The sequence below is a fragment of the Somniosus microcephalus genome, chromosome 18 (assembly GCF_052327205.1).
Source record: "Somniosus microcephalus isolate GS21.2 chromosome 18, FLI_Smic_1.0, whole genome shotgun sequence".
Classification (NCBI taxonomy): Eukaryota; Metazoa; Chordata; class Chondrichthyes; order Squaliformes; family Somniosidae; genus Somniosus; species Somniosus microcephalus.
Genome location: NC_141004.1, coordinates 4,438,694 through 4,462,392, shown reverse-complemented (window position 1 = coordinate 4,462,392; position 23,699 = coordinate 4,438,694). Strand labels below are relative to the sequence as shown.

The window sequence follows — 23,699 nt, the reverse complement described above, 5'->3', positions numbered from 1 at the left end:
TCTTCCTTCAAAGTGTTGGAGATAAAGGGAGGGTTTCTGTGAGCGGGACTGTACTAATTCCCCCTCAATGCCAGACCTGCACCCTGAATATTGTTTCATCTGAGCACAGCCCGCTCAAAGCCCTCGGGTGCTGGTCAATGGAGACATTATTGGGACCATTTCCTTCTCTTTTTCTGTAGAAAGGACAGTGGTGTTGAGAAGGAGGAACTCACTCTGATGACGCGAGCAGCGGACTATTGACCCAACTCTTCACTTTGTCAAAACTCGCCAACCGTTTTCTTTTTCTAACTTCCCCTTTCCTGCCTTGTGCAGCTTCGAGCCTCGGCTGCCTTCTGCTGTCTCACCGAGTGCCCATTTTAACTGTGCGAGCCGAGGCGGGGAGGGTCGGTTGGCTATTCAACCATGGGGCGTGGGGGCGGGGGGGCACAACTGACCCTCCCACCCTGGCCCTGTCCTCGCATTATCTGCTTTCCAGGAGGGATCAAGAGCGGGAATTCAGGCTGATCCCCCCCCCCTCCCCTCACCCCCCATCTCCCCTCACCCCCTCCCCTCACCCCCCACCCCCCATCTCCCCTCACCCCCTCCCCTCACCGGCCCAGGGACACTGAGGCCACTGTTAGTGCGCCCACTGTCGCTCTGGTTGACAAGAGCGACTTGCGCACTGGCCGAGGATTGAATCTCGCTGGCTGTGTGTGTGGATTACTGGACTTGGTTTAAGGCGGTGCTAAACTGGGAGGATAAACAGAAGGTGAAAGGGGCTCAGGGGGTAATGGGGTGCCGTCCAATGGGTCTAAAACAGAATTCACAGGGAGGGGAGGAAGCGACTGCTGTCTTCTAAACTGAGATCAGTTGCTTTTCTTTCCATTTTCTCTCACTCTGGCATCATTGTTCCGTGTCTGTCAGGAACTGACCTCTGACTGCGAGGCTGTAGAGCGTGATGTGCATTGGGCAGCTCCGAGTTATACTGCTGGCGGCACTGGACTCAGCAACAAGAATTACTGTGCTCTCTCCCCGGTTCGTGTTCCTAAAGAATGGAAAGCCCCGCCAGCCCCCAACTCACATTCAAATGATTCAAACACAACTTCAATAAAGTGCCCAGGAATTTCGCACCCAGTGAGATGATCAGGGCTGCACTTGCCTCAGTGCCATAGTCAGATAATGAAAGCTTCAATTTCATCTTGTAATAGTCACGGAGGGCTGAGCTATGGGAAGGGGTTCACTCCACCCTTGGGGAAAGGGGATGGGGGGGAGTTGGGTATATCAGGCAAAATCCAAAAGTTTCTGTGTAGAGAGGAAGAAGGAGGGAGGGACAGGCACTGCTGTGACTGCTGAGTTGCATCATTTTTGGTTATTAAGTAAACTCTGTTCTATCTATATCAACCTTCCCTGGAGTGTGTCTGAAGGTTGAAGAGCCTCGATATCTGGTGCCTATACCAGTCGCCACAATGTCAGAAACTGCTTCACACCCACAGCGACAATATAATAGTGTGGTTGGAGATTACTAATGTATATATTAAAAGCTGCAAATGACATTCAGTCCTCAAAGGGTTAAGGTTGGATCTGCTGTCAGTACCTTTACAGTGATCAGTGACCGGTCCCCTGCCCCAGAACTGTTGACCATTCATTATATATTCCTGAGGTCGAACAAATCACTTCTTTCCTTAAATCTTACCCACCCCACCCAATTATTTTTACATGTTTGTTTCCTCTCTCTCTCTCCCCCACTCCCTCCCACACTGGATTAAACAGCGACCAGGTGACCTGCCCCTAATACCCTGCTGTATAACTGCTCAGAATTAGGTGTCTGACTACAACCCAGGGGAATGCTCTCCCCCTCACCGAGCTCAGGATCTCCTGGACATTCGGCTGTGTTATAGGCACCAGTTTATAGAACATCCCCATCCACCGCTGCCGCCTCCTCCCTTCCTGACAGGCTGGGCAATATCATGGACGCCTGGGCAATGGGGGCATCTTAAAGCTACGTGAAGAACCCTTTAACACTCCAAAAATCCTTCTCACAGGAAAGGCCCCTCTCTTCATTACAGTGGAACTCCCGCCAGAACTGGGAGGTATGATTTTTATTTTTATTTAAATATTTAAATAGGCTGTGCTGATGGCAGAGGCACCACAACTGACCTCAGTGAGTGGGGGGATTCAGACAGGACCCCGGGTGCTCATCACTCTAGAGTGGAAAGTGTGTATGTGTTGACATGGGTGAAGGAGAGGATTGACCTCAGCCTTGTTCTTCCCCATGGTTCAATGTGGTGGTGCCGGGACTCACTCATGAAGAATTGTCACTTGGACAAGAGGAAGTGGCAGCCTTGAAACGAGCGAGTAAACTTTCATCTTCACTGCACGGGCAAGAATCTGACCGATCGCACGCCCGTTGTAAAAGCCGCCCAATTTTCATCCCGTGGCAACCACTGGGATAAAAATCAGATGGGTTCTGTGAAGGGTGGGCGGTCCACTCTCAGATTACCGCCCGCAGAGCAAAGACAACACATTTACCCAGTGACTTCAGCAGAAGAAGGGAGGAAATGGGGAGGGGGGGGGGGGGGGTGGGGGGCGGACAGCAGATCATGTCAGGGGAAGTATGGTTCATTAGAATGAGCCTAGTCAAGCTTTACATTGAAGTCCTGTGTTTCCTTCGAACCTTTGATTTCACTCAATGACCTTTATACTCCAAGACAGTCAGTAAAATACAAGATAACAACAGAAAATGCTGGAAAAACTCAGCAGGCCAGGCAACATCCGTGGAGAGAAATTAGAGTCAACGTTTCAGGTCGAAACCCTTTTTCAAAACCCTTCCAGCATCTGCAGTATTTTGCTATCGTGCTAGTAAAATACAAGATCTCAGTGGTATTTTTATGAATCAGGTTACACAATGAAATAAATATGGAAATTAATCAATTCTCATTACAAAAAATCAACTAACAAAAAAGTATGCTGATTTTGCCCAGTGGAAGTGACTCAACCAGAGACACAGCCACATTCAAAGAGTTGTGGGATGGGAGGAAATTCAGAGGCAATTCTGGAGTTTGGAAAGTGAAACACAACCGACAGCAGGAAAATATCTGGGGAAAGTGGGAAAGCAGATCCCAAGTGGCTCCAGATAGCGTAGGAACAACATGAGCAGATTTTAGGATCATCAACTAAATGCTTATATATGTCATTTGTTAAAATGTCACATTTTAGGTGCATTTTCCAGTCCTTGTTTTATTGATAACTATCTCCCGTCTCTTTTCTCTATGTAGAAACTGCACCCTGTAATTATCTGGAGATCAGGCAAGTGAGCAGTGCCCTCGCCATTCAGAGCCCGTAGACACACACACAAATTATTCACCTTTCCATAACTATACAGCATGTCAGCATTGGGATTTTAAGCTCGTTTTTCAATTATTCCAATTATTTAATCAGTTGTTACATAAAAGCAAAATTCTAAAAAAGCATTTTGACCAGCTTTGGTTTATCTAATATATTTGATCATATGCACCGTTGAAAAAAACATGAAATGGGAAGGAGATTATCCGAGTCACATTGCCAACCTTGCTTCAATTATTTTACAATTTCAAGGACGATATTCACTTTGTGTTTTTTCTCTGATTTATAATTTTATTTAATATTAAAACATGGTAAACTGAAACAAATGTTTTGCTCTGTTACAAAAAAACCTTAAGATTACAGCTCTTACCGTTGATTTCTAAAGAGAGAGTTAGACAGACAGAGTTAGACAGACAGTTACACAGAGAGCGGTGTCTATCTCCCGAAAGTATGTAACGGTCGCGGACTATTATTTACAATAAGAGCTTCTGAATATTTCTGACTGGAAGATTATTCCAGGGTTATTTTTAATTTTCAGTTTGGAAAGTTGTTCAGTTTCGAAGCTGTAAAATAAGGCCAGTCTCCTTCCCGAAGGGGCCCAGTGAATGATAATTGAAAAGTTTCGGTGTTGTGACTGGCTGGAGACTTGGGTTGAGGTGTAAACTGAAGTGTATCCACTGCGATGTCAAGTCGTCAAGGCATTAGCTCTTAGCACAGTCACCGACACAGGGCCCGAGTGTGCTTTAACAAATCACCCTCAGATGCCAAAAGCTCGGCTTTCCACTTTCCCGAGTCGCTGCAGTTATGTGCAGGGTGTGGAGAGGGGGGGGGGGGGGGCGGTTAAAACAATTTGTAGAAAGCTCACAATTAAATTGTTGCAGGATACATCCACACAAAATGAAAAAAGGCAACAAGAAAATCAATGGCAATAATTAACAACAGGGAATTAAAAAATCATAAGCCTGAAGGGCAATTGGGCAGCCTAAATGTGCTTCAATTGGAAAGGTTTCTGACCGAGAATCGGTCAACACAAGGGTTAAAAGAATTTTAAGAAGCTAAAGACTTTCGTCCTCTGAAAGAATGCACATCCCTTCTAATAAAAGGCCAATGTTTTTATAGCACAATTTCCTCAAGTTAGATTGTGTTCACACTATGCTCAGTGTTTCAGTCTGCATTTAATCTAAGAGCAGGTGTAAACATGAATCTCTTTACGTGGCTAGATTTTGTCTCTTCATTGCTCCTTAGACTTTCTCCTTTTCCCCATCCCTTGATGTGTCTGTCTCCACCGGTGCCTGCCTCTCTCCTTCCCTCTCTCTCTCGCTCTCTCTAAGTGTGTTTCACTATCTGCCCATCGCTCTCCAGCTCTTTCCTCCTCTATTTTTCCATCTCTCTCACATGAAGCCTCACTCGCAGGTTTTCTCTTTTTTCTGCCTTTCTCTCTCGCTCATCTTTCTCTCTTATTTAACTGTGTTTCTTTGACCTTTCTCTCCCTCCCTTCCCTTCTCCACTGTTCATATCCTTCGAACCTTGCTGCCCTCACTATCTTCTTCAACAACGAAATATTATATTTGAAATAAAAAATTGAAATTCAGGAAAGCTGCAGTCAAACATGTTGAGGATCACTGACTCCTTACATTCCCAACTTTCCGCTCTCACCCATTCATTCACTGACTTGTGTCCGCTGTCGGATACAATGCTGACAATGCCAGGGGATGGGGAGAATCAAGCTGGAGAATGTGCTGCCCACAACCTGCCGAGTGTGTCCAGAATCACACGTTCAGCAGGTTTTCGGCCCGGAGTTCACAGCCGCCACCTCGCCCTCGCTGTGGAACCAAAATCCAAAGTGCTCGCTCTCATTTCCAAACTGCTTGACAGAAAGAAGATTTGGCGGGAGGTGCGGGCTTTATTTTGGGGCGTGTGTCTTGAATAAAACTAATTTCTCTGCAGAAGTCGAGCGATATTTGAGAAAGGAATAAGGGAAACAATCTTTAACCTGTTTCTAAAAACACAGAAAACTCCGGCATCAAAATTCTTCAATTAATTTTTCAAAATTCAGTAAAATCAACCAAATGACAACTGCCATTTGCTGCAGTAATTCAGGTTGTTTCTGATCCAGTTTGTAGCGGGATGTTACAGGAAAGTTCGGCCTGAGGGCTCCCCTCGCTTCATCTGCATTAACTTTGGGCGAGGCGGGCGCTGGGTCTCGCGGTTCTGTATTTTAAGGATATTTTTATGTCCTTTGATTGTGTCCTGACATTTAAGCGGAAACCAGCGCAATGTCCGCATCTGCTGTGGTGCAGATAGCGAGCGAAAGGGTCTTGTCCCGTGTCAGGGCAGAACTCGACCCGAGAATGTGCTGGTGATCATTGAGAGAGGATCCCCGCCCTGAGAATGGGGCATTTCAGAAAGAAATCAAAATGAGAGCGAGACATTATTAAAATACACCCCTCGAAGGAGTATTCCAGCAAATATGTGGAAGTGTATTGGTGAAGTTCAACTGTTGAGAGTTGGCGCTTGACACTGCCTGGGGTTAATCTCTATATTAATGATAAACAGCCCGTGCTGCTCACGGCGCTTATCAATAATAATAAAATATCCCCATTTATTAATCATAGTGACTTTTTAAAATAAAAACGAAACAATTATCTTGCGCCTGATCTTTTTGAAAACAAAAAATAAACTTTAAAATGACAAAATCCGGAGTCAGTGTGAATAATGGAAACATTCTCAAACAGACTGTGCACAAACCGTTTGAAATCAGCCCTGATTTACATGATTAGAAACCCCAGCACCATCCGTGCGCTGATCCAGTCACAGGGGCTCTGTGGACATTCACTTAACCCTTTCAATATCTCACTCAGTGCCACAGGCACATTTCAATTCACATGTTTTTGGTCCTTCTATTCTTCCATTTAGAACAGTGGTGGCAATTAAACCGGACTAGGATAGTATTCGATAAATATATCCAAGAAAAGGTTGATTTACTTCACATTTCTCTGTGTATTAAAACAATCTGGTGATAGTGGGGGTGAGTGAGGTTCCAATCCTCCAGTCTCCCAAGGGTAAGAGGTCAGCTTGTCACCAGGATTTCTGGCAATCCTGGCAGCGACGTTTCCCACCTCTCAGTCACAGGTTATGCAGAATCTTTCACACGGCTGTAGTTCAGCAAAGCGCTGGGCAATGGTTTGCTGGACATCTACAAATGCAAGGACAATTTTAGAGAATTTACCAACACCAAAACTTGTGCATTGGCGGAATGTGCAAAAGTCAGAGCTCAGAAGGCTGGAGGTTCGGGAAAGGCGGCGGTCCAGGAGATAGAGCGGGGAGCGAAGAATCGAGAGGTTCGGGAATAATAGACATCTGTTTGGCAGACATCACAAGGTGTGACTGTCTCTAACTTTCCGCACACACGGGGGGAGGGGGGAGCCCGGCTCTGGCGGAGTGCGAACAATTACTACCAGGTGTAAAATCTGCTAATCTGAGCGAGTCTGCGGGAAGTTGGTGGGAGCCCGCAATCGCTGGATCTTTCTCAATCTTCCTCTTCTCCAACCTCTCTCTCCCTCGCTCACACTCTCACCAACTGCACTGAATTCTACAACCACACAGTGCCGGGAAAAGATTCCAGCTTCACCGACTCAGCGGCGCTCCCACAACTCCAGAAATCGCAAAGAATTTCATGCAAATGATATTTTAAAAGCGACTTTCCGTATTAAACAAATCCCCCGCGCAATTGGCGAGCCGGTCCTTGCACTAAACAGGAGGGTCGGAGGCTCAACTCGACCCTTAAATCGAGACAAGCGATTTAAAAAATAAAAATGCCTCATAATTCAGAATTGAAACTTCAGAAACTCGCAGCCCAAAGTTCCCCGAGTGAGGCAGCGATGCAGAGTTTCTGCAAGAACTTCGCCGCTTCCATTTTGTTCTTTTTAACAACCTAATACTGGGATCCAAAGGCAAATTAGCCTCTCTTTAAATCTCGACAATTATCGCCTCCCATCCTTTAGGAACTATTGAAGGAGTTACTGTAATAATTCCGCTTCTGCAAAACATTACATGCAAAAGTGAGAACCGGGAACTAACAGGGGGAGTTGGGAATGGGAGAATCTGCACATTCCCGGGGAGGCACGGAGGGGAAAAGAGGGGAAACGAATATATTTCTCTATTTAATAAAATAAACGCCTCCTAGGATCCCGGACAGCTGCAGATTTTACATCGGAAAATGACGGGCTGTTGGGATACACCGACCGGGATCTGACCCAGGCTGAACCCCCCCTGACACAGGCCGGACCCCCCTGACCCAGGCCGGACCCCCCTGACGCAGGCCGGATACCATGGTCCGGGGAGGGGTGGGGAGTTGGTTCTGGGGCAAAGTCTCTCTCTGGGATGTTGTGGAGTTGGGAACGAGGTTCTCGGACAGCTGATCCGCACTCTCTGCTCCTCTCAATCTACAAACCCGGGAGAGAGGTTACAAAAAGGAAGATTATACTCTAAAAATTAAACTGCAGACAATCTGGAACTGCCCCTCACTGGGCACAGAATGCGAGCAAGACAAACGCCGCCTCAATCCAACACAATCGACATTTCACTGTATCTCCGGACCTGCCACATGCCAACTTAGTTCTAGTTGAATTGACACTGACAATTCTTTCCAGACTGACCCCAAACCTCTCTCCCCTCCCACAAAAGCAGCTACCAGATCCTGGCTCACACTGGCGGATCTCTCGCCACCGACCCCGGTCTGACCAGGGCTGAAATTTCCATGTGATCTTCATTCAGACAGCCCCGGCTCCGCCAGTGTGCAGAGATAGCTCCGAGTCCGCCTCTGCCAAAGCATGGTCCCACAAACCAGGCCAACACTGCCCACAACCCAACACTGCCCACAAACCAGGCCAACACTGCCCATAAACCAGGCCAACACTGCCCACAAACCAGGCCAACACTGCCCACAAACCAGGCCAACACTGCCCACAAACCAGGCCAACACTGCCCACAAACCAGGCCAACACTGCCCACAAACCAGGCCAACACTGCCCACCAAACCAGGCCAACACTGCCCACCAAACCAGGCCAACACTGCCCACCAAACCAGGCCAACACTGCCCACAAACCAGGCCAACACTGCCCACCAAACCAGACCAACACTGCCCACAAACCAGGCCAACACTGCCCACCAAACCAGGCCAACACTGCCCACCAAACCAGACCAACACTGCCCACCAAACCAGGCCAACACTGCCCACAAACCAGGCCAACACTGCCCACCAAACCAGACCAACACTGCCCACCAAACCAGGCCAACACTGCCCACCAGGCCAACACTGCCCACAAACCAGGCCAACACTGCCCACCAGGCCAACACTGCCCACCAGGCCAACACTGCCCACAAACCAGGCCAACACTGCCCACCAGGCCAAACTCAGCCGGCACCACGGGTCCCAGAGTGACTGGGACACCGGCTCTTGTACAAACGGCGATAGAGAACGCACACAGTCAAACTCCAACATTACTCAAATTCCAAACACTGAAACGGCACCAAAAACTGCAAAGTGAACCGGAGACCAATACCAGCACAGAACTGGACCCGAATCCCATCCCCCTAAAATATCTCCCACACACAATCGGACTTTTAAATCTCCCCTCTCAATTTAACATTTTAAATCCAGTTCTGCCCAAAAATCCTTTCAAACTTCACATCGATCCGCCGCCTGGATCGCTCGACCCCGGACTCAAGCCCAGCATTCCCCACAATTCGAAAACTTTCAGCAGAAATTAAAAAGCGTTACCTGTCCCCATCTCATTAAACAATAACTTTTTTTTAAAGAAAGTAACGAAACCCTCTTCAACAAATTAAATGCACAAAACTTTCAAGTTGCGAAAACTTTAATCGCATCCCTGCCCAGAAATGAATCGATTGAGAAATAGTTGGAGGAAGAAACAGCGAGTCACTGACCTGTGTGAAAGCTGCGGGCTGGGCTCTCTCTGTCTCTCCTTCTCAATGCCACACAATCAGGAGGACTTCAGAACTCAGTGTGAAAATGTTGAGGGATCCAGAGAGTCCCTCTTTTTAAAATAGCTTCCAGCAGAGTCTGTGGCCGTCTCTCTCTCTCTCTCGCTCTCGCTGTTTGTGCTGGGATGTTGTGTGTGATGCAATATTCTTCCTATATTATATATTTTCTTTCCACTATTTGTAGAAAACTCCTGGGACGATTGGATTGCATTGTTTTTTTAAAAAAGAGATCTGCTCTCTCTCTCTCTCTCGCTCGCTCTCTGCCTCGGAGACGCTCTCTGCCTCGGAGTCCCTCCTCCTCTCAGCTCCTGTAATTGTTCAGACCAAAAGCTCCTCGATTCTGTGTGGCATCGCACCGCATCCACACGGGCACACACACTCACACAGACTCTCACACACACTCACCCAGAAGAAGCAGCCTTTAATCTCAGGGCTTGAGTCTCTCACACAGGCAACGTGAGGGTGAGGAGAGGGTTCGCTAGCTGCCGTAATCTTCCTAAAGCAGGTGCTGCTCGATTTCCCACTCCATTCTCTCTGTGCTCGCAGTCACCGGCTCTGGCTGGGAAGCGGCGATCCTGGCCATCTCGCTGCTAAGGTGACATTACCACCAATCCACGAACTAACCTTTGATTGATTTTGCTGGGGGGTGGGGGGTTAGTGCTGCAGAGAATCTGATTTTAACCTGATAAAACAAAAGGTGACCCATTTAAAGCAGAGCTTGCTTAATATATTTTTAAAAAGGCATATGTAGATTGTTTTCTACTGTCCCGGCACTCTGCCTGTTGTGGCCCTTGTTTGGGTGCAGGTTTCACAGGTGCAGATACCCCTGGTACCTCACCGCCTGAACATTCTTTGTGCCCTGATAATGCGTGTGGGAGGCTATTAAAGCGCAATGGATGGCACAATGGGGACAGATCCTGCACTCCTGCTCCCACTGACAGGACTCAGAGAATAGCAATCAGAATTACATCGAGTTTATAGCCCAGAAACAGGCCATTCGGCCCAACTGGTCCGAGCCGGTGTTTATGCTCCACACGCGCCTCCTCCCACCCTCTTCATCTCACCCTGTCAGCATATCCCTCTGTTCCTTTCTCCCTCATGTGTTTATCCAGCTTTCCCTCAAATGTATCTATACTATTCGCCTCAACCGCTCCCTGTGGCAGCGAGTTCCACATTCTCACCACTCTCTGGGTAAAGAAGTTTCTCCTGAATTCCCCATTGGATTTATCAATGACTCTCTTATATTTATGGTCCCTAGTTTTGGACTCCCCACAAATGGAAACATATTCTCTACGTCTACCCTATCGAACCCCTTCATAATCTGAAAGACCTCCATCAGGTCACCCCTCAGCCTTCTCTTTTCTAGAGAAAAGAGCCCCAGCCTGTTCAGTTTTTCCTGATAGTTATACCCTCTCAGTTCTGGTATCATCCTTGTAAATCATTTTTGCACCTTCTCCAGTGCCTCTATATCCTTATTATAATATGGAGACCAGATTGTGCACAGCGCTCCAAGTGTGGTCTAACCAAGGTATATGGAGACCAGATTGTGCACAGCGCTCCAAGTGTGGTCTAACCAAGGTATATGGAGACCAGATTGTGCACAGCGCTCCAAGTGTGGTCTAACCAAGGTATATGGAGACCAGATTGTGCACAGCGCTCCAAGTGTGGTCTAACCAAGGTATACGGAGACCAGATTGTGCACAGCGCTCCAAGTGTGGTCTAACCAAGGTATACGGAGACCAGATTGTGCACAGCGCTCCAAGTGTGGTCTAACCAAGGTATACGGAGACCAGATTGTGCACAGCGCTCCAAGTGTGGACTAACCAAGGTATATGGAGACCAGATTGTGCACAGCACTCCAAGTGTGGACTAATCAAAGTTCCACACAAGTGTAACATAACTTTCCTGTTTTTCAATTCTATTCCTCTAGAAATGAAACTCAGTGCTTTGATTCCATTTTTATGGGCTTGTTAGCCTGCATTGCTACATTGAATGATTTGTGAACCTGTAGCCACAGATCCCTTTGCTCCTCTACCCCATTCAGGCTTTTATTTTCCAAGCAGCAGGTCTCCTCCCTATTCCTCCTACAAAAATGCACCACCTCACACTTAGCTATAGTGAAATTCATTCAGTGAGGAGCAGGACTCCTGGTGGATTCTCATTCTTCATCTTCCCAGCTCAATGTGTCTTCAGCTAATGCTGTGTCTGAATTCTGGCAACAGCTGTGATGAGCTAACTCCAGGGCTCGACCCAAGGATTTGCTGGGTCTGGATGGCTCACTACCAACGCTGGGCAGTGCCTTTAACAACAATAGGGAAAGAAAGACATAAACATTTATACATAGAGCACATTTCATGGGTTGTGTCAGTTCATTCCCAACTGTAAAAGACCCAATGTCAACATGGAAATGGCTCAAGGGCAAGTGACATATGAGGGTCGTTCACAGGTTAGAGAACACTTGGCGCTCAGGGCTACTGACCAGATCCTTTATTGGATGGGTGAGGATCCCAATGCAATATTTAAAAATAAACTTTAATGTTGCAGAATGAAACATGTTTCAATTTCAAGCAACCAGTAGCAAACACTCTCAGGGCAGATACAGCACGTGTTAGATACAGAGTAAAGCTCCCTCTACACTGTCCCATCAAACACTCCCAGGGCAGGTACAGCACGGGTTAGATACAGAGTAAAGCTCCCTCTACACTGTCCCATCAAACACTCCCAGAGCAGGTACAGCACAGGTTAGATACAGAGTAAAGCTCCCTCTACACTGTCCCATCAAACACTCCCAGAGCAGGTACAGCACAGGTTAGATACAGAGTAAAGCTCCCTCTACACTGTCCCATCAAACGCTCCCAGAGCAGGTACAGCACAGGTTAGATACAGAGTAAAGCTCCCTCTACACTGTCCCATCAAACGCTCCCAGAGCAGGTACAGCACAGGTTAGATACAGAGTAAAGCTCCCTCTACACTGTCCCATCAAACTCTCCCAGAGCAGGTACAGCACAGGTTAGATACAGAGTAAAGCTCCCTCTACACTGTCCCATCAAACACTCCCAGGGCAGGTACAGCACGGGTTAGATACAGATTAAACACCCTCTACAAACGTTGTCCATCAATGTGTCTAAGCCTTGGTGTCAGAACACTGCTGCCTATTTGCACCACAGGGCTATGAGCTTGTATTTGCCTGATCACATGGTGCTGTTTGAAGGAAAGCAGAGCATTCTGCCAGTGTCCCAGCTACCCAACAGTCACAAAGCATAGATTACTTGAGAAATGACTGCTGCACTCACCGAACAACAGCCCCTGCACTTCAGGCAACTTTGAGACAGTTCTGTGAGCCAGGGGCTTTAAGAATAAGAATTGTTTTCCATGACATTTATTGTGCATTTTCCAGACACTGTGAGCTAGACTGTGGATTATGTTCTTCAAGCCTGCTCTCAGAAACTCCCTCTTTAAAAATCCCAGTCCTTGCAAACTATCGCCCCATTACCAACTGTCCCTTTCCTCTCCAAAGTCCCTGAACGTGTTGTCGCCTCCCAAATCCCTGGCCATCTTTCCTGCAACTCCATGTTTGAAACCCTCCAATCAGCTTTTCACCCCTGCCACATCACTGAAATGGCCATTATCAAAGTCACAAATGCCATCCTATGTGACTGTGACCATGGTAACCTATCCCTCCTCTTCCTGCTCGGTCTGCCGACCCTTTTTTTTACGGTTGACCATTTCATCCTCCTTCAACGTCTCCCATTTGTTGTCCAGCTGAGTGGGACTGCACTCGCCTGGTTCCATGCTTACCTCTAACCAGTTCTAGCCAGAGAATGACTTGCGTTGGTTTCTCTTTGCACCCCCGCACTGTAACCCCTGGAGACCCCAAATGATATAACCTCGGCCCCAGCCTATTTCTCAGCTACACGCTACCCTCGGTGATATCACCTGAAAAAACGTCAGTTTCCACATGTACGCTGATACCCAGCTCTACCTCACCAATGCCTCTCTCGACCTCTCCAATGTCTCTGTGTTGTCAGACTGCTTGTCTGACATCCAGTTCTGGATAAGCCATAATTTCCTCCAGTTAATCATTAGGAAGACCAAAGCCATTGTTTTCGGTTCCCGCTATGAAACCCATTCCCTCGCCACTGACTCCATTCCCCTCCCTGGCCACTGTCACAGGTTTTACCAGACCATTTGCAACCCCAACGTCCTATTTGACCTTGAGCTGAGCTTCCGACCCCATCTCCACTTCATCAGCAAGACCGCCTACTTTCACCTCGGTAACATTGCCCGTCTCCGCCCCTGCCTCTGCTCATCTGCTGCTGAAACCCTCAGCCATGCCTTAGTCACCTCCACACTCGACTATTCCAGCACACTCATGGTCGGCCTCCCACCTCCCACCCTCCATAAACTTGAGCTCATTCAAAGCTCTGCTGCCAGTGTCCTAACGCGCTCTGAGTCCCGTTCACCCTGTGCTCACTGGCCAACATTGGCTCCCGGTCCTCCAACGCAGCAATTTTAAAATTCTCATTCTTGTTTTCAAATCCCTCCATGGCATTAGCCCTCCCTAACTCAGCAATCTTCTCCAGCCCTACAACCCTCCGAGAACTCTCCACTCCTCTAATTCTGGCCTCTTGAGCATCCCCGATTTCCATCGCTCCATCATTGGCGGCCGTGCCTTCAGCTGTCTGGACGATAAGTTCTGGAATTACCACCCAAAATTCCCTGCCTCTCTACCTCTCTCTCCTACTTTAAAAGCACCATGAACACTGACCCTCTGTCCCAATACCGTGCCGTCACCTGTCATACTAGCGCCTCTTTCGCCCCCTGTCAATTTTTGTCATGTTACACTACATAAAGGCAAGTTGTTGTTATAATTATCAGTAATACAGCCCTCCCTCAAAAATTAATCAAACACTACAACACTCTGATATACCCCGCACCTTTTCACTGTAACACACTGATATACCCCATACCACTCACTGTAACACTCTGATATATCCCACACCCCTCACTGTAACACTCTGATATACCCCACACCCCTCACTGTAACACTCTGATATACCCCACACCCCTCACTGTAACACTCTGATATACCCCACACCCCTCACTGTAACACACTGATATACCCCACACCCCTCACTGTAACACACTGATATACCCCACACCCCTCACTATAATACTCTGATATACCCCACACCCCTCACTGTAACACACTGATATACCCCACACCCCTCACCGTAACACACTGATATACCCCACACCCCTCACTGTAACACTCTGATATACCCCACACCCCTCACTATAACACTCTGATATACCCCACACCCCTCACTGTAACACTCTGATATACCCCACACCCCTCACTGTAACACTCTGATATACCCCATACCCCTCACTGTAACACTCTGATATACCCCGCACCGTTTCACTGTAACACTCTGATATACCCCACACCCCTCACTGTGAACCTCTGATATACCCCACACCACTCACTGTAACACTCTGATATACCCCACACCCCTCACTGTAACACTCTGATATACCCCACACCCCTCACTGTGACACTCTGATATACCCCAGACACCTCACTGTAACACTCTGATATACCTCACACAACTCATTGTAACACTCTGATATACCCCACACCCCTCACTGTAACACTCTGATATACCCCACACCCCTCATTGTGACACTCTGATATACCCCAGACACCTCACTGTAACACACTGATATACCCCACACAACTCACTGTAACACTCTGATATACCCACACCCCTCACTGTAACACTCTGATATAACCCACGCCCCTCACTGTAACACTCTGATATACCCCACACAACTCACTGTAACACTTTGATATATCCCACACCCCTCACTGTAACACTCTGATATAACACACACCCCTCACTGTAACACTCGGTTATACCCCACACCCCTCACTGTAACACTCTGATATAACCCGCACCCCCTCACTGTAACACTCTGATATACCCCACACCCCTCACTGTAACATGGATAAACCCAACACCCCTCACTATAAAACTCTGATATACACCACACCCCTCAGTTTAACACTGATATACCCCACACCCCTCACTGTAACAGTCTGATATACCCCACACCCCTCACTGTAACTGATATACCCCACACCCCTCACTGTTACATGGATATACCCCACAGCCCTCACTGTAACACTCTGATATAACCCAAATCCCTCACTGGAACACTCTTATATATCCCACACTCCTCACTGTAACACTGTGAGATACCCCGCATCCCTCACTGTAACACTGATATACCCCACAACCCTCATTGTAACACTCTGATATACCACACAGCCCTCACTGTAACACTCTGATATACCCTACACACCTCACTGTAACAGTCTGATATATTCCACATCCCTCACTGTAACATTCTTGTATACTCCACACTCCTCACTGTAACACTCTGATATACCCCACACCCCACAATGTAACACTCTGATATATCCCACACTCCTCACTGTAACACTCTGATATACCCCGCACCCCTCACTGTAAAACTGATATACCCCACACTCCTCACTGTAATACGGATATACCCCGCACCCCTCACTGTAACACTGATATACCCCACACCCCTCACTATAACACTGATATATCCCACACCCCTCACTGTAACACACTGATATACCCCACACCCCTCATTGTAACACTCTGATATTCCCCACACCACTCATTGTAACACTCTGATATACACCACACACCTCACTGTAACACGGATATACACAACACCCCTCACTGTAACACTCTCATATACCCCACATCCCTCACTGTAACTGATGTACCCCACACCCCTCACTGTAACACGGATATACCCCACACCCCTCATTGTAACACTCTGATATTCCCCACACCACTCATTGTAACACTCTGATATGCCCCACACTCCCCACTGTAACACTGATATACCCCACACGCCTCACTGTAACACAGTGATACATCCCACACCCCGCACTGTAACACTCTGATATACCCCACACCCCGCACTGTAACACTCTGATATACCCCACTCCCCTCACTGTAACACTCTGATATACCCCACACCCCTCACTGTAACACTCTGATATAACCCACACCCTTCACTGTAACACTCTGATATACCCCACACCCCTCACTGTAACACTCTGTTATACCCCATACCCCTCACTGTAACACTCTGATATACACCACACACCTCACTGTAACACGGATATACCCAACACCCCTCACTGTAAAACTCTCATATACCCCACACCCCTCACTGTAACTGATATACCCCACACCCCTCACTGTAACACGGATATACCCCACAGTCCTCATTGTAACACTCTGATATACCCCACACCCCTCATTGCAATACTCTGATATAACCCACACGCCTCACTGTCACACTCTGATATAAACCACATCCCTCACTGTAACACTCTGATATACCCCACACCCCTCATTGTAACACTCTGTTATACCCCACACCCCTCACTGTAACACTCTGATATACACCACACCCCTCACTGTAACATGGATATACCCAACACCCCTCACTGTAACACTCTGATATACACGACACCCCTCAGTGTAACACTGATATACCCCACACCCCTCACTGTAACACACTGATATACCCTACACCCCTCACTGTAACACTCTGATATACCCCAGACTCCTCACTGTCACACAGATATACCCCGCATCCCTCACTGTAACACTGATATTCCCCACACCCCTCACTGTAACACTCTGATATACCACACAGCCCTCAATGTAACACTCTGATATACACCACACCCCTCACTGTAACAGTCTGATATACTCCACATCCCTCACTGTAACACTCTTATATACTCCACACTCCTCACTGTAATACTCTGATATAACACACACCCCTCACTGCAACACACTGATATACTCCACACCCCTCATTGTAACACTCTGATATTCCCCAAACCCCTCACTGTAACACACTTATATAGCCCACACTCCTCACTGTAACACTCTGTTATACCCCACACCCCTCACTGTAACACTCTGATATACACCACACCCCTCAGTGTAACACTGATATACCCCACACCCCTCACTGTAACACACTGATATACCCCACACCCCTCATTGTAAGACTCTGATATTCCCCACACCACTCACTGTAACAGTCTGATATACCACACAGCCCTCACTGTAACAATCTGATATAACCCACACCCCTCACTGTAACACTCTGATATACCCCACACCCCTCACTGTAACACACTGATATACCCCACACCCCTCACTGTAACACAGTGATATAACCCCCACCCCCCACTGTAACACTCTGATATACCCCACACACCTCACTGTAACACACTGATATACCCCACACCCCTCACTGTAACACAGTGATATAACGCCCACCCCGCACTGTAACACTCTGATATACACCACACACTTACTGTAACACGGATATACTCAACACCCCTCACTGTAACACTCTAATATACACCACACCCCTCAGTCTAACACTGATATACCCCACACCCCTCACTGTAATACACTGATATACCCCACACAGCTCATTGTAACACTCTGATATTCCCCACACACCTCACTGTAACACACTGATATACCCCACAACCCTCACTGTAACTGATATACCTCACACCCCTCACTATAACACGGATATACCCCACACCCCTCACTGTAACACTCTGATATACCACACAGCCCTCACTGTAACACTCTGATATACACCACACCCCTCACTGTAACAGTCTGAGATACTCCACATCCCTCACTGTAACACACTGATCTACCCCACACCCCTCATTGTTACACTCTGATATTCCCCAAATCCCTCACTCTAACACACTTATAAACCCCACACTCCTCACTGTAACACTCTGATATACCCCACACCCCGCACTGTAACTGATATACCCCACACCCCTCACTGTAACACGTATATACCCCACAGTCCTCATTGTAAAACTCTGATATAACCCACACGCCTCACTGTCACACTCTGATGGAACCCACATCCCTCACTGTAACACTCTGATAAACCCCACAACCCTCATTGTAACACTCTGTTATACCCCACACCCCTCACTGTAACACTCTGATATAACCCGCACCCCCTCACTGTAACACTCTGATATACCCCACACCCCTCACTGTAACATGGATAAACCCAACACCCCTCACTATAAAACTCTGATATACACCACACCCCTCAGTTTACACTGATATACCCCACACCCCTCACTGTAACAGTCTGATATACGCCACACCCCTCACTGTAACTGATATACCCCACACCCCTCACTGTTACACGGATATACCCCACAGCCCTCACGGTAACACTCTGATATTCCACACACCCCTCACTGTAACACACTGATATACCCCACACCCCTCACTGTAACACTCTGATATACCCCACACCCCTCATTGTAACTGATATACCCAACACCCTTCACTGTTACACGGATATACCCCACAGCCCTCACTGTAACACTCTGATATACCCCAAATTCCTCACTGGAACACTCTTATATATCCCACACTCCTCACTGTAACACTGTGAGATACCCCGCATCCCTCACTGTAACACTGATATACCCCACAACCCTCATTGTAACACTCTGATATACCACACAGCCCTCACTGTAACACTCTGATATACCCTACACACCTCACTGTAACAGTCTGATATATTCCACATCCCTCACTGTAACATTCTTGTATACTCCACACTCCTCACTGTAACACTCTGATATACCCCACACCCCACAATGTAACACTCTGATATATCCCACACTCCTCACTGTAACACTCTGATATACCCCGCACCCCTCACTGTAAAACTGATATACCCCACACTCCTCACTGTAATACGGATATACCCCGCACCCCTCACTGTAACACTGATATACCCCACACCCCTCACTGTAACACTGATATACCCCACACCCCTCACTGTAACACACTGATATACCCCACACCCCTCATTGTAACACTCTGATATTCCTCACACCACTCATTGTAACTCTCTGATATACCCCACACTCCCCACTGTAACACTGATATACCCCACACCCCGCACTGTAACACACTGATATACCCCACACCCCTCATTGTAAGACTCTGATATTCCCCACACCACTCACTGTAACAGTCTGATATACCACACAGCCCTCACTGTAACAATCTGATATAACCCACACCCCTCACTGTAACACTCTGATATACCCCACACCCCTCACTGTAACACACTGATATACCCCACACCCCTCACTGTAACACAGTGATATAACCCCCACCCCCCACTGTAACACTCTGATATACCCCACACACCTCACTGTAACACACTGATATACCCCACACCCCTCACTGTAACACAGTGATATAACGCCCACCCCGCACTGTAACACTCTGATATACACCACACACTTACTGTAACACGGATATACTCAACACCCCTCACTGTAACACTCTAATATACACCACACCCCTCAGTCTAACACTGATATACCCCACACCCCTCACTGTAATACACTGATATACCCCACACAGCTCATTGTAACACTCTGATATTCCCCACACACCTCACTGTAACACACTGATATACCCCACAACCCTCACTGTAACTGATATACCTCACACCCCTCACTATAACACGGATATACCCCACAGCCCTCACTGTAACACTCTGATATACCCCACACACCTAACTGGAACACTCTTATATATCCTACACTCCTCACTGTAACACTGATATACCCCACACCCCTCACTGTAACACTCTGATATACAACACAGCCCTCACTGTAACACGGATATACCCAACACCCCTCACTGTAACACTCTGGTGTACCCCACACCCAACACTGTAACACTCTGATATACCCCACACCCCTCACTGTAACACTCTGATATACCCCACACCCCTCACTGTAACACTCTGATATACCCCACACCCCTCACTGTAACACTGATATACCCCAGACTCCTCACTGTAACACGGATATACCCCACATTCCTCATTGTAACACAGATATTCCCCACTCCCCTCACTGTAACACTCTGATATACCACACAGCCCTCACTGTAACACTCTGATATACACCACACCCCTCACTGTAACAGTCTGAGATACTCCACATCCCTCACTGTAACACACTGATCTACCCCACACCCCTCATTGTTACACTCTGATATTCCCCAAATCCCTCACTCTAACACACTTATAAACCCCACACTCCTCACTGTAACACTCTGATATACCCCACACCCCGCACTGTAACTGATATACCCCACACCCCTCACTGTAACACGTATATACCCCACAGTCCTCATTGTAAAACTCTGATATAACCCACACGCCTCACTGTCACACTCTGATGGAACCCACATCCCTCACTGTAACACTCTGATAAACCCCACAACCCTCATTGTAACACTCTGTTATACCCCACACCCCTCACTGTAACACTCTGATATAACCCGCACCCCCTCACTGTAACACTCTGATATACCCCACACCCCTCACTGTAACATGGATAAACCCAACACCCCTCACTATAAAACTCTGATATACACCACACCCCTCAGTTTACACTGATATACCCCACACCCCTCACTGTAACAGTCTGATATACGCCACACCCCTCACTGTAACTGATATACCCCACACCCCTCACTGTTACACGGATATACCCCACAGCCCTCACGGTAACACTCTGATATTCCACACACCCCTCACTGTAACACACTGATATACCCCACACCCCTCACTGTAACACTCTGATATACCCCACACCCCTCATTGTAACTGATATACCCAACACCCTTCACTGTTACACGGATATACCCCACAGCCCTCACTGTAACACTCTGATATACCCCAAATTCCTCACTGGAACACTCTTATATATCCCACACTCCTCACTGTAACACTGTGAGATACCCCGCATCCCTCACTGTAACACTGATATACCCCACAACCCTCATTGTAACACTCTGATATACCACACAGCCCTCACTGTAACACTCTGATATACCCTACACACCTCACTGTAACAGTCTGATATATTCCACATCCCTCACTGTAACATTCTTGTATACTCCACACTCCTCACTGTAACACTCTGATATACCCCACACCCCACAATGTAACACTCTGATATATCCCACACTCCTCACTGTAACACTCTGATATACCCCGCACCCCTCACTGTAAAACTGATATACCCCACACTCCTCACTGTAATACGGATATACCCCGCACCCCTCACTGTAACACTGATATACCCCACACCCCTCACTGTAACACTGATATACCCCACACCCCTCACTGTAACACACTGATATACCCCACACCCCTCATTGTAACACTCTGATATTCCTCACACCACTCATTGTAACTCTCTGATATACCCCACACTCCCCACTGTAACACTGATATACCCCACACGCCTCACTGTAACACAGTGATATATCCCACACCCCGCACTGTAACACTCTGATATACCCCACACCCCGCACTGTAACACTCTGATATACCCCACTCCCCTCACTGTAATACTCTGATATACCCCACACCCCTCACTGTAACACTCTGAGATACCCCACAACCCTCACTGTAACACTCTGATATACACCACACACCTCACTGTAACACTCTAATATACACCATACCCCTCAGTCTAACACTGATATACCCCACACCCCTCACTGTAACACACTGATATACCCCACATGCCTCATATGTAACACTCTGATATTCCCCACACCCCTCACTGTAACACACTGATATACCCCACACCCCTCACTGTAACACACTGATATATCCCACACTCCTCACTGTAACACTCTGATATACCCCACACCCCTCACTGTAACTGATATACCTCACACCCCTCACTATAACACGGATATACCCCACAGCCCTCACTGTAACACTCTGTTATACCCCACACCCATCACTGGAACACTCTTATATATCCCACACTCCTCACTTTAGCACTGATATACCACACACCCCTCACTGTAACACTCTGATATACACCACAGCCCTCACTATAACACGGATATACCGAATTTTGGAGCATGCGCGATGCTGAGAGGCTCGTGGATAGCACGTTTAGCGAGTTGTTCACGCCTCAGTGTAGGGCAGCACAGGGGGTGACCATCAGGCGGAGCAACAATGGCAGGCAGGTAGTGCAGGGAACCCCTGCGGACATCCCCCTTTCAAACAAGTATACCGCTTTGGATACTGTTGAGGGGGATGACTCACCAGGGGAAGGCAGCAGCAGCCAACTTCCTGGCACTGGGGGTGCTCCTGCTGCCCAGGAAGGGGGGAAAAAGAGTGGGAGAGCAATAGTGGTAGGGGATTCTATAGTAAGGGGAACAGATAGGCGTTTCTGTGGCCGTAGATGTGAATCCAGGATGGTTTGTTGCCTCCCTGGTGCCAGGGTCAAGGATGTCACTGAGCGGCTGCAGGGCATTCTGGAGGGGGAGGGTGAACAGCCAGTGGTCGTGGTCCACATTGGTACCAACGACATAGGTAATAAGAGGGATGAGGTCCTGCATCAAGAATTTAGGGAGCTAGGTAACAGATTAAAGAGCAGGACCTCAAAGGTTGTAATCTCTGGATTACTCCCAGTGCCACGTGCTAGTAAGTATAGGAATGGGAGGATAGAGCAGATGAATGCGTGGCTAAGGAGTTGGTGTAGGGGGGAGGGTTTTACTTTCCTGGATCACTGGGCCTGCTTCTGGGAAAGGTGGGACTTGTACAAGCTGGACGGGTTGCACCTGAACCAGAGCGGGGCAAATATCCTTGCGGGGAGGTTTGCTAGCACTGTTGGGGGGGGTTTAAACTAACTTGGCAGGGGGATGGGATACAGAGGGTAGCTGAAATAGGGGGGGATGTGCTGCCAATTATAGAGAAAAAAACAATTCAGCTTGGTAGACAGGGCAAATATATAAGGGCAAGGCTGGATGGCATCTATTTTAATGCAAGGAGTCTTGCAAATAAGGTGGATGAACTGAAGGTGTTGATAAACACATGGGAGTATGATATTGTTGCTATCACGGAGACATGGTTGAGGGAGGGGCAAGACTGGCAGCTCAATATTCCGGGGTACAGAATCTTCAGGCGAGACAGAGGGGGAGGTATAAGAGGAGGGGGTGTCGCAATATTAATTAAGGCGTCAATTACTGCAGTAGGAGGGATGATATATTAGCAGGGTCCTCCAATGAGGCCATATGGGTGGAGCTTAAAAACAAAAAGGGGGCAAGCACTTTGCTGGGAGTGTACTATAGGCCTCCAAACAGTCAGGGGGAGATAGAGGAACAGATATGTAGGCAAATCT

General features: G+C 47.7%; 1 protein-coding gene across 3 annotated transcripts in view; it reads right to left on the bottom strand.

The window, feature by feature from the left end:
• foxp4 (forkhead box P4) overlaps window positions 1-9,832 on the bottom strand; it is a 728,261-nt gene extending 718,429 nt beyond the window's left edge. For 2 of the 3 annotated variants that reach the window (XM_086010973.1, XM_086010974.1), the window contains exon 1: window positions 9,272-9,831. The gene's annotated coding sequence lies outside the window, so the exon portion shown is untranslated. Of the gene's footprint in view, window positions 1-9,271 lie in introns of all 3 variants that reach the window. The other variant, XM_086010975.1, reaches the window with a different exon arrangement.
• Window positions 9,833-23,699: the final 13,867 nt, after the last annotated feature.